Raw genomic sequence first — 16,523 nt, forward strand, 5'->3', positions numbered from 1 at the left:
AGAGTACATCATGAGAAATGCTGGGCTGGAAGAAACACAAGCTGGAATCAAGATTGCCGGGAGAAATATCAATAACCTCAGATATGCAGATGACACCACCCTTATGGCAGAAAGTGAAGAGAAACTAAAAAGCCTCTTGATGAAAGTAAAAGAGGAGAGTGAAAAAGTTGGCTTAAAGCTCAACATTCAGAAAATGAAGATCATGGCATCCGGTCCCATCACTTCATGGCAAATAGATGGGGAAACAGTGTCAGACTTTATTTTTTGGGCTCCAAAATCACTGCAGATGGTGACTGCAGCCATGAAATGAGAAGACTCTTACTCCTTGGAAGAGAAGTTATGACCAACCTAGATAGCATATTCAAAAGCAGACACATTACTTTGCTGACTAAGGTCCATCTAGTCAAGGGTATGGTTTTTCCAGTAGTCATGTATGGATGTGAGAGTTGGACTGTGAAGAAGGCTGAACACCGAACAATTGATGCTTTTGAACTGTGGTGTTGGAGAAGACTCTTGAAGTCCCTTGGACTGCAAGGAGATCCAACCAGTCCATTCTGAAGGAGATCAGCCCTGGGATTTCTTTGGAAGGAATGATGCTAAAGCTGAAACTCCAGTACTTTGGCCACCTCATGTGACGAGTTGACTCATTGGAAGACTCTGATGCTGGGAGGGATTGGGGGCAGGAGGAGAAGGGGATGACCGAGGATGAGATGGCTGGATGGCATCGATGGACACGAGTCTGAGTGAACTTCGGGAGTTGGTGATTGACAGGAAGGCCTGGCGTGCTGCGATTCATGGGGTCCCAAAGAGTCGGACACGACTGAGCAGCTGAACTGACTAGATGGACCTTTGTTGGCAAAGTAACGTGTCTGCTTTTTAATATGCTATCTAGGTTGGTCATAACTTTTTTTTCAAGGAGCAAGCATCTTTTAATTTCATGGCTGCAGTCACCATCTGCAGTGATTTTAGAGCCCAGAAAAATAGTCTGACACTGTTTCCACTGTTTCCCCATCTATTTGCCATGAAGTGATGGGACCAGATGCCATGATCTTCATTTTCTGAATGTTGAGCTTTAAGCCAACTTTTTCACTCTCCTCTTTCACTTTCATCAAGAGGCTTTTTAGTTCCTCTTCACTTTCTGCCATAAGGGTGGTGTCATCTGTGTACTGAGGTTATTGATATTTCTCCCAGTAATCTTGATTCCAGCTTGTGCCCAAAACCTATCAAATAAGCTTGGTGGGAGTCGTCTCTTTCACATATTGATGATGGATGGTGAACACCTTCATGACTGACAGCAAGCTTGGCCTCCTCAGAATAAGCAGGAAGATCAGCTCTTAGCATTGTGTCTCCACTTACGTATATCCAAACTTGCTTGAAATCAGTTCAGAGTGAATTGATCCGTTGAATATGATCTTCAGTACTCCGTCTCATCTGCGGTAAATGCAAGTCATCTGAACAATTTGTTTTCTATCTAAAATCCCATTTTTACTCTTTCGATCATGAAAGTGTATTCCCTGTGTATTTTATGTGTATTTTATGACTGCAATCCATATATTAGATTCATGAGCAGTGAATTTAGGGAGGGTACTTTGTTTAACTTCTTGCTTCTCAAGTTGAAATGTAGAATCTGCTTCTTGCCTGTTAGCCTTCACCCAACAAGTATTGGACATGCTCTCCTGGCAGTAATTGTGGCCAGGCAGGATACTCTGCATCTCTCTGTGAAACTGAGCCTTGTCATCATGAAATGTTTGCACACTGTCCCCGCTGTACTTAGAGTGGTACCTGAAACAAAGGTGGAATCCGTGGAGGAAGAAGGAATCAGCTCATGAGCACCATGGAGCCACACCCTGGGCGCTGTTCAGACCCGGCCCCTGCCACACATGGAATTTAGTAGCTCTGGAGTGCATCTATCTTTTTATTTTAGGTTAAAAATGACCTTATTTTTTAGATTATAAAGATTACCACAGAAAATAGTATATCTTTAAAATATAAAAAAGTTGAAAGTCACTGAATATTTTAGTATATTTCCCGTCAATTTTTCTTATGCTACATAAATGCAAATATGTAAATCTAAACATGTACATGTACACAGACATAAAATACCTATACACGTGTATGCATGTATCATATATGCACATAAGAGAGAAATTCTACTGTGTTTGTAGTATATAAGATAAGCAGAAGGATTGAGAGTTTGTGTCCTGCATTTTTATTGTGCACACTGGTTCCACAATGTATCACCTGACCGTTCGACAAGTAACTTAACCTCTTAATGCCTTGTTTTATTTCTAATATGGGGATAATGTGAATATCATCCGCACAGCTGTTGGGAAGATCAATTGAATATGTATGTGTGTACACACACACACACACACACATTTGGAAAGTACCTGATAGCTGTTAATGTTATTGAAGTATTCCCTGTGATTATACTGTGATCACTTCAGAGTGATAAAAGATCCTTGTCCGTAGATTTACTGGCTTTGCAGTTTTGTTAAAATTTAAATTTATTTATTTTTTGGAGGCTAATTACTTTATAATATTGTATTGGTTTTGCCATACATTGACATGAATCCACCACGGGTGTACATGTGTTCCCCATCCTGAACCCCCGTCCCACCTCCCTCCCCATCCCATCCCTCTGGGTCATCCCAGTGCACCAGCCCCAAGCACCCTGTATCATGCATCAAACCTGGACTGGCGATTCGTTTCTTATATGATATTATACATGTTTCAATGTCATTCTCCTAAATCATCCCACCCTCTCCCTCTCCCAGAGTCCAAAAGACTGTTCTATACATCTGTGTCTCTTACTGTCTCGCATAGAGGGTTATCGTTACCATCTTTCTAAATTCCATATATATGCTTCAGTATACTGTATTGTTGTTTTTCTTTCTGGCTTACTTCACTCTGTATAATAGGCTCCAGTTTCATCCACCTCATTAGAACTGCTTTAAATGTATTCTTTTTAATGGATAATATTCCATTGCATATATGTACCACAGCTTTCTTATCCATTCGTCTGCTGATGGACATCTAGGTTGCTTCCATGTCCTGGCTGTTATAAACAGTGCTGCGATGAACATAGATTTACTGGCTTTGCAGTATTTTTAAATGCTGTATGTAATTTAACTATTCAATTCTTGGGCATTCTGTCACTTCTGATTTTTCTATATCTGTAATGCTTTGATGGCCACACTCGACCTCAAAGCCTTTGCTTAGCTTTGTTCCTCTTTGGTTTATAACTCTGAATTATTCTTCTGAGGATAAGAGACTGTAATACAAGAAAAATAAAAAACATGCTATTGAAATGAAATTCATTAGGAATAATTGCAGGGTGTTTCTTCCAGGAAGGAAAAGCGGAACAGACATGAGATATAGTCAGACCAGCTTGGCAGGGAAGGCTTAGCGTATCAGGGTGTACCTGAGGCCAAGGGCAAGTTCTTACTGTGGCACTGAAGTTACAGAATGAAGTCTGTTGTGAAACAGAAAATGACAGTGGTAGTGATGAGACAGTCTTCCCTCTTGTCTCTGTTTTAGTCAGGTATGTATGAGCACTGGTGTATGTGTTTGTCAGCTCCTTAGATATTCCATATATTATGACAGAAATGGTACAGCTAAATGTTTTAGTGGATACAATACAAATATTCATTAAAGCATCCAACATTTATTTCGTACTCTCTGTGTATTAGCCACTCATAGAAGTAGAAAATGAAGACATAGTCCTACCTTTAAGGAACTCATAATTAGTCACAATAAAATATGATCTTCACTAGAATAAAAGTATTTTTTAACCAAAGTTTATAGGATCAGGGAGTAAAGGTCCACTCCTCGTCTGGGGAGAGATAAGGAAGAATGAATGGATAAAAGCCAAAGAAAAGGCTCATGAAAGCTACCTTCTGTTTTCACTCATGGGATCTATACTCCTGGAACAATACAGTTTATAGAGTGTATGGTTTGGCAGCAGCTTCAGGCTACCTTTTGGCCACGAAATTAACCTTAACAAGAGTGACCTCATCAGAGCTTGGCAATCATGCCTGATAGTATGGAATATGTTTTTCTATGATGACAGATTAAACTTCAAATGTCAGTGGCTGAGCCTAAAAAAGTCCTCTTTCTCACACAGAGTCTAATGCACACTTCTCCACACGGAGCTTCAGGGATCCCAGCTTCCTCCGTCTTACGATGCTACTGTTTTAACACATCACAGCAGTAAGGAGGAAAGAGAGCATGAAGCATGAGCATGATCGTTCTGAGTTCAGAGTCATGTCTGACTGGATCCTTCACAGTCATACCTTATTGGCCAGAACGCAGTGATTTGCCGAACCTAACTGGAGAATCCCAGGGATGGGGGAGCCTGGTGGGCTGCCATCTATGGGGTTGCACCGAGTCGGACACGACTGAAGTGACGCAGCAGCAGCAGCAGCAGCAACACTGTGAGACCCTGGAGATGTATTCCTTCTGTATGCCCTAAAACAGAAATGACGTCGTGGAATTTAGTGGAAACATAGCCTTATCTTTCCTCAGCGTGACATTCAGACGCGCATGCTGTGGTCCAGCCTCCACTGACTCCCAGCAGTGGGTCGTTCACAGATTTTGATGTATGAGGAAGGAGACCACCAAAGTGTTGAAGTCAGGTTGCAGCTTTATATTTATGAGATGTGAAATCAGCTACTAGGTAATATATTTTTAGAGTTTTACAAAATATAATTATCACTGTGACTCTTTAAACAGTGATAGATCAAATCTGTGTACTTAATAATTTTGAAGTTTCATCCTCCACTCTTTGGAGGCGTTTTCCCTACTCAGGCAATGGAAATTCCATTCTAATCATTCACAACTCTTCAGGGCATCCACAGGTTCCTTTCTTTTTCTCTTGTACTCCATATCAAACCTCTAAGCAAATTCTGTTGGCTTTACTTTCCTAACATATTCCACATCAATCCGCTTCTCCCTTCTCTGTTGCTACCAGTTCGCCCAGAGCTCTGGGTGTCCTGCATCACCAAGACAGCCTGCTGTCCGCCTGCTTCCACCCTGGCCTGCGTCAGTTACCTATTACTCTGTGACACCTTATCCCCAAACAGTACTTTAAAACAGACATCTATCAGCTCACTATCTCTGTGGGTCAGGAATTCAGGAGTGGCTAAGCTGGAGCCACTGTGTCTTTTATGACCTAGCCTTGGAGGTCACACACCATCACTTCCAAAACATCCCATGGTTTACATGAGTCAGCCCACCTCATGGTGGGAGGGGACCACAGAGAGTGTGAATGCAGTCAACCCTGAGTATCCACTGGGGGGACTGGTTCCAGGACCCCCTCCCCATTCCAAAATCTGCAAATGCTCAAATTGCTTACACAAAATGGCCCTCCACCTCCCTGGAGCAATGTGATCACTGGTCAGTTGAATCCACAGCCCATGGATATGGGGGGCTGGCTGTATGTACTTGAAAAGGGGGATACTGGGGCCATCTTGGGGGCTCACCACTATGGTCCCTGTGGTCCATTCTCTACCTAGCCATCAGGGTAGCCTTTGGAAATACATAATCCAGATTGTGTCCTTTCTCTGTTGAAAACTTCTCAATGGTTTCCCATTTCTTTCAGTATAAAGTGAAGCTTCTGAAAGGCCCATTATCAGCTCCTGGTCTTCCCCTCTCTCTCTTTCCCCCTTTCTATATACCATAGCCTCACTGGCTTCCTTGCTCCCTTCCACACTTTTTCTTGGGTGGAACTCAAACCCAGCCGACACTCAGACTGGGGCTTGACCTCATGGGCTGGGAGTTGAAAGCACTTCAGATTTGGGACTTGAACCCACTGTCTTTTGATTGAAACTACTCACCTGGTCTCAGGACTTACTGAAGCTCAGATCCTTTAGTCTCAAGAAGAAAGAATTTCAGCAAAGCAGCAGGCAAAGTCTGGGTTTATTAGCATAGGACACTTTGTGAGAGATTCAAGTGGACAGACAAGGGAGCATAGCCCTGAGAACACAGAGGGCTACATTTTCATAATCAAAGACAAGCGGAGAGGGAGCAAGACCACCTTCTTCCTCATTTGGGGGTATATGTCAAGACTTACAGGGCTGTCTCCTCCTCTGTCCTGTTTGGTCTAACCAGGACTGCCATGCTGCTGCTGCTGCTAAGTCGCTTCAGTCGTGTCTGACTTTGCGCGACCCCACAGACAGCAGCCCACCAGGCTCCCCCGTCCCTGGGATTCTCCAGGCAACAAAAGTGGAGTGGGCTGCCATTTCCTTCTCCAACGCATGAAAGTGAAAAGTCAAAGTGAAGTCGCTCAGCTGTGTCCAACTCTTAGCAACCCCATGGACTGCAGCGCATCAGGCTCCTCTGTGGAATTCTCCAGGAGACAATACTGGAGTGGGTTGCCATTCCCTTCTCCAGCGGATCTTCCCAACCCAGGTATCAAACCCAGGTCTTCTGCACTACAGGCGGATTCTTTAACATCTAAGCCACAAAGGTAGTGTGGATTATTGCTGCTGCTGCTGCTGCTGCTAAGTTGCTTCAGTCGTGTCTGACTCTGTATGACCCGATTGATGGCAGCCCACCAGGTTCCCCATCCCTGGGATTCTCCAGGCAAGAACATTGGAGTGGGTTGCCATTTCCTTCTCCAATGCATGAAAGTGAAGAGTGAAAGTGAAGTCACTCAGTTGTGTCCGACACTTCTCGACCCCATGGACTGCAGCCTACCAAGCTCCTCCGTCCATGGGATTTTCCAGGCAAGAGTACTGGAGTGGGGTGCCGTTGCCTTCTCTGCTAGGTTATTACCAGGTTGCTGGATTCTTTTCTTGAGTGGTCGTGAGCTTACATCAGTCTCCCATGTTCCTTAAACTTTCTGACTTAATCCCCTAGTGGGATTTCTACATGCTTGTGTGTGTGCGTGCTCAGTCCTGTCCAACTCTGTGTGACCCCATGGGCTAAGCCTACCAGGCTTCACTGTCCATGGGATCTCCCAGGCAAAAATACTGGACTGGGTAGCCATTTCCTTCTCCAGGGGATCTTCCCAACCCAGGGATCGAACCTGGGTCTCTGTGTTACAGGTGGATTCTTTATTGTCTGAGCCGCCAGGGAAGCCCTTGAAAGCACTGCATACCTACATATATATATACAATAAGACACTCTGGGGAAGGCCAAACTGGAGACAGTAAGAAACATCAATAGTTGATAGGGGGTTGAGGGTGACAGTGGAGTAGGAATAAAAAGGAGGAACACTGAGGACTTTTAGGGCAGTGAAAATACTCCGTGTGAGACTATGATGATGCATGCAGGAGAGTTAAATCGCTTCAGTCATGTCTGACTCTGTGCAGCCCTACACAGCGCTGTTTATCTGTCCAAACCCACAGGATGCACAGCACCCAGAGTGAGCCTGATGTAAACTGTAGAGTCTGGGTGATGATAATGTGCTAGTGTAGGCTCACCAGTTGTAACAAACATGCCATCTGGTGGGGCATGCTGATTGTTGGGGAGGCTGTGCAGGTGTAGGGGCCGGAGGTGTGTGGAAAATCTCTGTACGTTCTTAATTTTTCTGTGAACCTAAAGCTGCTCCAAAAAAATCTTTTTTTTTTTTTAAATCATGAGACAGAAACAAGTAAACATAAAAAATGGCTCAATGTTTGACTGCCTCTGGTTTAATCAAGGCCAGTTCCAGAAGGTCTCATCTCAGGCGATGAGCTAAACATCGATAGGCCTTGAATATGGGTTTTTATTCTTCTCTGTGTTCCTTTAGTTGAGACCACTCTTATTCCAGAGGCAGGGATCACACCTTGGAGTTCTGTTTTGAATTTTGCTGTTTGATATACTTGCTTGGTTTATAAAGTCACTAGATAGTCAGAACCTTTTTTGTCAATAAAAGCAAATGTTTTTATGTCCCAGAACTCCTTATGTGGAAGGGAAAGGTCAGGGATTTCATGTGCGCTAATGTAATATCTGGTGATAATCCAGAGTATTGATGGATTTTGATTTTCCATGTCTTCTGAATCAGAAGGAATCTGAATAGTATAAAGAATCCTGAAAAGAATGTGACTCTCAACCTGGAGTTTGATTTATACGCTAAACTTCTAGCATCTGCCAAGCTCTAACGACGTAACACAAATGCAGTAATGCTTAAGAAACCTGCAATAAAGCAAAAGGGCGTGGGACCTGGACCTTGTGTTGCCATGGAGAGGAAGGCAAAGGGAGCCGCACCACTTGCCCTTTGATCTTTCCCACTGATGGAAGTCACCCAGGGTCTCCCAGCTAACAAAGGTGCTGCTCTCAGTGTGGGACACAGTGCGAGTCACCAAAACCACACTGCTGTTTTTTTCTGAGAGCAGTAAACGCATGTAGGAAACACACGCAGGAGGGTTTAGGGCTCAGAGATGCTTTAACTTCATCTCTGATTCTAACCTGTTAGGCTCTGGGTTGCTGTGTAGTCTGCACAGGTCATCTCTGTGCTAGACAGCGGTCTGGAGACGGGATTGCATGGTCATGGTTTGAGTTCATGCCCTCCATGCGTCCAGGGCACCTTAAGAGTGGTTGTGCTGTGCTGGTGGTTCTGTGCCTGTCTCCTGGGGATTTGTTAAAATGACATGGAAAAGGCTTTTGTGTACCTCCTTTTAAAAAATTATTACGAGTCACTTTTATTTTGTGTTTCTTATTTCCGAACGTGGTGCTGGACTCCTTATGCGTGTTATTTCATTTGTGCCTCCAGCTGCCATATAGCATAGTTTTATTGTCTACACGGAGAAGGCTCCATCTGAGGCTTATTTCAGCTTCTTGCCCGTGGCTGCTTAGCAAGTACAATTAGTGGAGGTGGGATTGGAGTCCGTATCTGTTGTGAAGAGTGTTCTAGACAGGAACAAATTTAATAAGTAGCTTCGAGAGAAAACAATTACTAAGAGAGTTTAAACCATATTTTTAAAAATATGTTTTATTGTGGTGAAAGTCATATAATATAAAGCACACTGTTTCCACCATATTTAACTGTGCAGTTCAGGGGCATGGAATACGCTCACATCATTGCGCACCCCTCACCGCCATCCGTCTCCTGAGCTTTTCACCTTCCTGAGCTGAAACTCTGTCCTGCTTACACCAGCTCCACGTTACCCCTCCTGCAGTCCCGGGCATCTTCCAGTGCATTTTGTGACTCTATGAATTTAACTAGTCCTGGTACCTTGTATAAGTGAAATCGGACAATATTTGCCCCTAATGTATATGGGAATGGATTTTTTCAAAGCTGTTTTTATGTGGGCCATGTTTAGAGTCTTTATGGAACTTGTCACAATATCACTTCTGGTTTTTGTTTCGGTTTTTGGCACCATGCATGTGAGAACTTATCTCCCTCATGAGGGATTGAAACCACACCCCCTGTATTGGAAGGTGAAACTTGAATGGCTGGACTGCCAAGGACGTCCCTGGAATGCTTCTTAAGACTAACTTGAAAACGGATTGTACCTTCTTCCTCCCCCACATCAGACCTAGAGACTGTCATACAGATAAAAGTAAGTCAGAAAAAGGACAAGTGTCACATATCAATGCATGTATGTGGAATCTAGAAAAATGGTACAGATGAGCCTATTTGTAGGGCAGATATAGAGACACAGAACAAATGTATGGACTCCAAGCGGGGAAAGGGGGGTGGGATGAGTTGGGAGATTGGGATTGACATATATACATGACTGTGGATAAAACAGGTAACTAGTGAAAACCATTCACTTTTAGTAACGTCACTGCACACATCCCTGAGAATTTCAAATCTTTCTCATGAAAAGGAAAGCATTGTTAGTTTGTTTCATCCCTTGTTGGCAGTGAATTGTTTTTTCCCCAACATTTTACTATGAAAAAATTTAAACATAGGGGAAAAATGGAAAGAATTGCAGAGCAGACCCTCATCCGTCTGTGGTTCTTCACTTCCTTGGAGAATCCTTTATACCCTGCCTTCTGACTCCCCAGTGCACACACCACCCAGAGGCCCCCTAGCTCTGCGTAATTCACTGCTGGGCCTTAGCACAGCTTTTGACGTACGGAATGCTCTGAGACTCATTTTAGTTGAATCCTGAAGCCTCATCCATTGATACATAGTTGTAGCTCTCGTAAGAGGTCATCTACACACAGAAACCCTGGCCTGTGGGCTGAAATGCAGCTCATCAAGGTTTTGTTCAACTTGTACAGAGTTTTTAAGAAGTGAGAGTTCGGATTCCTTTGAGTGGACTGTGCACATCTCAGAGCTTGCAGGGAACCCTCTCATCCCCTCTGTGTTACGTTAGGGTAGAACGCCATCTCAAGCCTCCCTGAGCCTTTCCAATTCTTCCCCCCAAATCACCACCGCCCTGAGATATATCACCCCTGGTTCTTTACTTGCCTTGCTGTTTAGGTAGCTCTGAACTCTGATTCAGTCTTGTGAGGATGGTGACAGATCTCTTCAAGTTGTGTCTATGGTAGCTGCGTGCTGCTAATCTTTTCATCTCCTCAAGGGTACTGCCTAAGAGTCTTTGAATGCTTTGCAGGGGAAATTGGTGCAGAATTGGTTTGCCTCTGTCTGGTTCCTTCTTGGTTCCTCAGGTCCTGGCTGCCTTAAAGTGAAAGTTGCTCAGTCGTGTCCGACTCTTTGCGACCCCATGGACTACATAGTCCATGGAATTCTCCAGACCAGAATACTGGAGTGGGCAGCCTTTCCCTTCTCCAGGGGATCTTCCCAACCCAGGGAATGAACCCAGGTCTCCCACATTGCAGGCGGATTCTTTACCGGCTGAGCTCCGGTTCTGGAGCTTTGGCAATTCTCTAATGCCGCATAAGCCCACCGTTTCCAGAAGCATCCAGTCTATCTCTCTAAACTGTCTGAGTCATGCATGTTCTACCAGCCTCATCCTCAGGGCGTTGGATGTGGCCAGTCCCAATTTAATGTTGCCAGTGATAAACAGTTTGGTGATGTGAATAATCGTTTTTCTCCTTTATATGCTTTTCCAATTTGTTTTTATTTATCAATTTCAGGTTTCCATTATAGTGAACTTTTACTAGTGAAAGATAATATTACTGTAGAATCCTAATTGTAACAAATAGTATCCTCTTATTTTTTTTTCTAAAGATCTTACATTTTTAGTAGTCTTAAATTTGTTTCAGAGTTAAATGAAATCTACTTGCCCAAAGAAGCAGTGTGACTGTTAAGAAGGCCTTGATACAAGGATCAGGAGACCAAATATAGGCTTTGACAGTGTTGGGCATTGTCCTTGAACAAATCCCTTAATTTTGGGGGTATTTGTCTAAGTACATAATTATTTCTAAAGTCCTAGGACTCTAAGAAGAGAAAGGCCATGGCTCTGGGAGTGAGAGTTGGGAAGATTGACAGAAGATGTTTATCTTTTGTGATTGAACTCATGGATCACTGTTCTCTTACAATAATTGTATATCTCATGGTTTTCACACTGAGAATATCCCAATGATGTACAACATCCACAGTCCTACTTAAAACAATTGTGCCCTTAAGCCCCTCTTCTCTCACCCTGCAGTCCTCCTCACAAACCAGTGTAAGTAATTATCAGAACAAAAATTCAAACACTGAGGCTCTAGCAAGCAGCTCTAACATCAGAGAGTTATTTTCATTTTTTTTTATTTATGTTTTTTTTATTTTTACTTGCATTTTATTTTTTTTCTTTATTATTTTTTTTAATTTTAAAAATCTTTAGTTCTTACATGTGTTCCCAAACATGAACCCCCCTCCCACCTCCCTTCCCATAACATCTCTGTGGGTCATCCCCATGCACCAGCCCCAAGGATGCTGTATCCTGCGTCAGACATAGACTGGCGATTCAGTTCTTACATGATAGTATACATGATAGAATGCCATTCTCCAATACAGTATACTAACACATATATATGGAATTTAGAAAGATGGCAGTGACGACCCTGTATGCAAGACAGGAAAAAAGACACAGCTGTGTATAACGGACTTTTGGACTCAGAGGGAGAGGGAGAGGGTGGGATGATTTGGGAGAGTTATTTTCAGATCTCTAGGATTTGAATGGCAGTCCCTTTTAGGAATGGGAGTCTCTTGACTGGCAGGAGGAATGTCTTCATTCACACTTTTCGTGGGTTCATTGCCAGGGGCCTTCCAGAAGTGTTCAAGCCTTACTTTGTGAATCCCCATGGGGTCCCAAGCCTGGTTCCACTGCAGCCAACCTTTTCTTCCCACCTTCTTGCCAACTCCGGCATCTTGAGCTGGGATAAGCCTGGTTCCAGAAGACGTAGAAGGGCGGTGGCAACTATGCTGGTTGGCCGTGTTCCGTCTGGGAAGGTCAGGGCAATGTGACCGTGCTGTCAGGGTTAGGGGAAGCTGGGGAAGGGTGACGAGCAGGAAGGAAGGGATAATTTAACTGAACCCAGTCTGAACCTTCGAGCAGTTCAGTTCAGGGACAGCACTGACGTCAAAGCTGTTTCTTATTTTAAAAAAGCCAGGCTGCGTGATTCAAGTAGCCCCTCTTACCTTCTGCCAGTCCAAAGTGCCAGGTCATGACCCTTTGGAAAATCATTCTTTATAACTTTAGCGCAGGTAGAAGTTTCCCTTTCTTCCTCTTGTTAGATAGGGTTCTGATGCTGAGGGCCAAAGGACGGAGGGGCTAAAGAAAACCTCAAGTCTCACACATCTGATGGATTTTACATTCTTGCTTCATCAGACTCTGGATCTGAAATAACAGCCTGTCCTACAGTGATTTCAAGCCTTCCCTAAAGTTAAACATTTCTTTCTCTGTCCTATTTAAACTGACACAAATAATGAGAATTTTTAATTACTTAAATGTGATTTTAAAGAATTGCTGACAGTTTTATAGATGTGCTTACATAAAATTAAAAAAGAAATACCTGTACAATTATATGATAAACCTGATACGTAAATATGTCCACCTTGGAAAGTATGATCCTCTGCTTTGCATGCAGGCTTTTAATTTTGTAACATAATATTTCCATTGTTTTAAATCTTTGTCCATCACTGTTTGGCACCTTTGTTTTCAGAACAACACATTATAGTAGGGATTCAGGTTCAGCTAACAGGGAATCTTCCATCTGGTGGCACTGGGGTAGGCATGCTCACTGAATGCTCACAGCATCCCTGTAAGAAAGCCGATGATGTTTTTTTCTTCTAGAAGAGTGAAGGGGATGCTCAGGAGATTTTGTAATTTGCCCCAGAGTTCTTCCAGCGTCTTCACAAGCCTTCCCTAATCCTCCTCTGGTTAGAATTGAATGGCTTCTTCTTTTAAACTCATGCAAAATCCTTCATGTGGTTCTGTTTGATATTTTTGCAATCCTGTCTTGTGTTACTCTCTTTCTAAGCATCTCACTTACCAGACTTCTAATTTTCTTGGCGTGTGATGTCAGGAGCCAGGCTTTGTATCATTTCCTTCTTGATGTATCACATCCTCCTCGATGTCCAGCATGCATCACACCTGTTTAAAATTGTGATTCTCTGTGTTTCTTGGATTGAATCAAGTTGATTTGTGGCCATCTTATTACTTTTGGTTGAGCCTTTCATTCAACAGGTATCTGCTGAATGCCTGTGATATGCTTGGCTAAGCACTAGGGGTATAGAAATAAATGTCAGACAGAAACCACTGCTTTCATGGAACTTAGTGAAGAGAGGGAAGTACTAAGCATCAGAAACAAGTAGGTAATAGAGGATCAGGTGGTGATGGTGCTATGAAGGAGACAAGGAAGGAAGGGGGAAAGTTGGCAAGAGGTCGCAAGTCTAGACGCAGTGGTCAGAGAAGGCCCTCTGAGAAGGCAGTGCTGGAACGAATGCTGAGGAGGTGCGGGACTGGGCCATGTACACATGCCACTGACATTTTAAAAACGATGGGAGTTTAAAACGTTTTTAACAGGAAACCAAAACATTGGGTGATTTTTCCCTCGGGTTTTAGATCCATTTTGTTGATCTTAGACTAGAAGGGCCTTAGAAGTTATCTTGTCCTTCTTCTTCTTTTTATGGTTTGTAGATGAGGAAACTGAGGCTCCAAGAAGTCAAGTGTATGACTTTAACTTGGCCTTAGATTAACCACTGAAATTGTAGAGCTTACTGAAAACCCAGTAGTGCTGTTAAGATCTCAGTTACTCTTCCATCCGTCTGCTTACTCAGCAGGCCTCTGCTGCCGCTGCTGCTAAGTTGTGTCAGTCGTGTCCGACTCTGTGCGACCCCATAGACAGCAGCCCACCAGGCTCCCCCCGTCCCTGGGATTCTCCAGGCAAGAACACTGGAGTGGGTTGCCATTTCCTTCTCCAGTGCATGAAAGTGAAAAGTGAAAGTGAAGTCGCTCAGTTGTGTCTGACTCCTAGTGACCTCGTGGACTGCAGCCCACCAGGCTCCTCCGTCCATGGGATTCTCCAGGCAAGAGAACTGGAGTGGGGTGCCATCGCCTTCTCTGCAGCAGGCCTCTGTCTTACACTGATTCTGTGGTGTAAGGCGAGGTTGAAACAACGTCAGAGAAACAGTGTGTCCTCGGTGTACTTTATAATCCACGTGGAAGACCAGCTGCATATCTAGGAATCAGAGGCTACTGAGGCCAAGTGTAAACAGCAATGTGAATTCAACTTAAGATGTGATCACTGAGGCATGGAGTTGGTAGGGGAGTTGAGTCTTGATCCAGCACTAGAGAAAGATGCGCCATTCAGGGGAAAGAGAAGGTCATTCATCTCAAGCAAGTGACACAGGAAGCTGCAAAGCTAAGAGGGCAGGGAGGACTGACATAACCCAAGCTTCCTTGGAAGTCTCCCACGGTGAGAGAGTGACAAACAATTCCAGTATACCATATAAATGTAACGTCAGTGGAGAAAGTCGTAATTAAGCTTCATTTAGTTTCCAACTTGAGCAGAGTAAACGTCTGCATGTCTTATGGCTCTGGATTATATCAGCCCAGCTAAACACGGAACAGGAAGTCGAAGGCACTTCAAAAATGCCTTGACACATATGTTAAATATTCCAAGCTGATATTAACATCCTAAAAGATTATTAATATGTAGGAAATCTACTTTAATTTTTAAGGCAGTTTGTTTCTTACGGATAAGAAACTGGTTCACAAATCTAGCTGACAAGCTAAATCACCTGGGAAGTGTTTAAAAAACTGTTCCTTGGACCCACATGTTTTGAGTCAGGAGGTCTTGAGAAGGGCAGCAAAATGAGTGATTTTAACAAAGCTCCGCATGAATTTAGATGATCGGCCAGCTTCAGAGATGTGCAATGTGGAGGGCTCAGCATCGCTTCTCTCATCCACATGTTAGAAACTGGAATGATACACTGATTTCAATTTTAATTGTCTTATTACACATAAAAGGCCTGAAGAGGAAAAGGTCATGTAGCATTGCTTCCACAGGTTGACATATTTTGACTTTCTAATGAATGAACTTCTAAATGTTGTTTGAGGTGATTCAGATTTCTTTTTCCTTGGGTTGTAGGAAAAATGAGATACTTTATCATATTTCTAAAGGAGAAATAATCTGTGCAGATAATGTATAGAGTTCATGCTCAGGTGATGGAATCAGTTGGTTAATTTCTTTTTTTTTTGACCCATTGGTTTTTTTTTTTTAATTTTAAAATCTTTAATTCTTACATGTGTTCCCAAACATGAACCCCCCTCCCACCTCCCTCCCCATAACATCTCAGTGGGTCATCCCCATGCACCAACCCCAAGCATGCTGTATCCTGCGTCAGACATAGACTGGCGATTCAATTCTTACATGATAGTATACATGATAGAATGCCATTCTCCAAAATCATCCCACCCTCTCCCTCTCCCTCTGAGTCCAAAAGTCTATTATACACAGCTGTGTCTTTTTTCCTGTCTTGCATACAGGGTCGTCATTGCCATCTTTCTAAATTCCATATATATGTGTTAGTATACTGTATTGGTGTTTTTCTTTCTGGCTTACTTCACTCTGTATAATCGGCTCCAGTTTCATCCATCTCATCAGAACTGATTCAAATGAATTCTTTTTAACGGCTGAGTAATACTCCATTGTGTATATGTACCACAGCTTTCTTATCCATTCATCTGCTGATGGACATCTAGGTTGTTTCCATGTCCTGGCTATTATAAACAGTGCTGCAATGAACATTGGGGTATATGTGTCTCTTTCAATTCTGGTTTCCTCGGTGTGTATGGCCAGCAGTGGGATTGCTGGGTCATAAGGTAGTTCTATTTGCAATTTTTTAAGGAATCTCCACACTGTTCTCCATAGTGGCTGTACTAGTTTGCATTCCCACCAACAGTGTAGGAGGGTTCCCTTTTCTCCACACCCTCTCCAGCGTTTATTGATTGCAGATTTTTGGATCGCAGCCATTCTGACTGGTGTGAAGTGGTACCTCATTGTGGTTTTGATTTGCATTTCTCTGATAATGAGTGATGTTGAGCATCTTTTCATGTGTTTGTTAGCCATCCGTATGTCTTCTTTGGAGAAATGTCTATTTAGTTCTTTGGCCCATTTTTTGATTGGGTCATTTATTCTTCTGGAATTGAGCTGCATAAGTTGCTTGTATATTTTTGAGATTAGTTGTTTGT

Source organism: Capricornis sumatraensis, chromosome 4 (genome assembly GCF_032405125.1).
Source record: "Capricornis sumatraensis isolate serow.1 chromosome 4, serow.2, whole genome shotgun sequence".
NCBI classification, from domain to species: domain Eukaryota; kingdom Metazoa; phylum Chordata; class Mammalia; order Artiodactyla; family Bovidae; genus Capricornis; species Capricornis sumatraensis.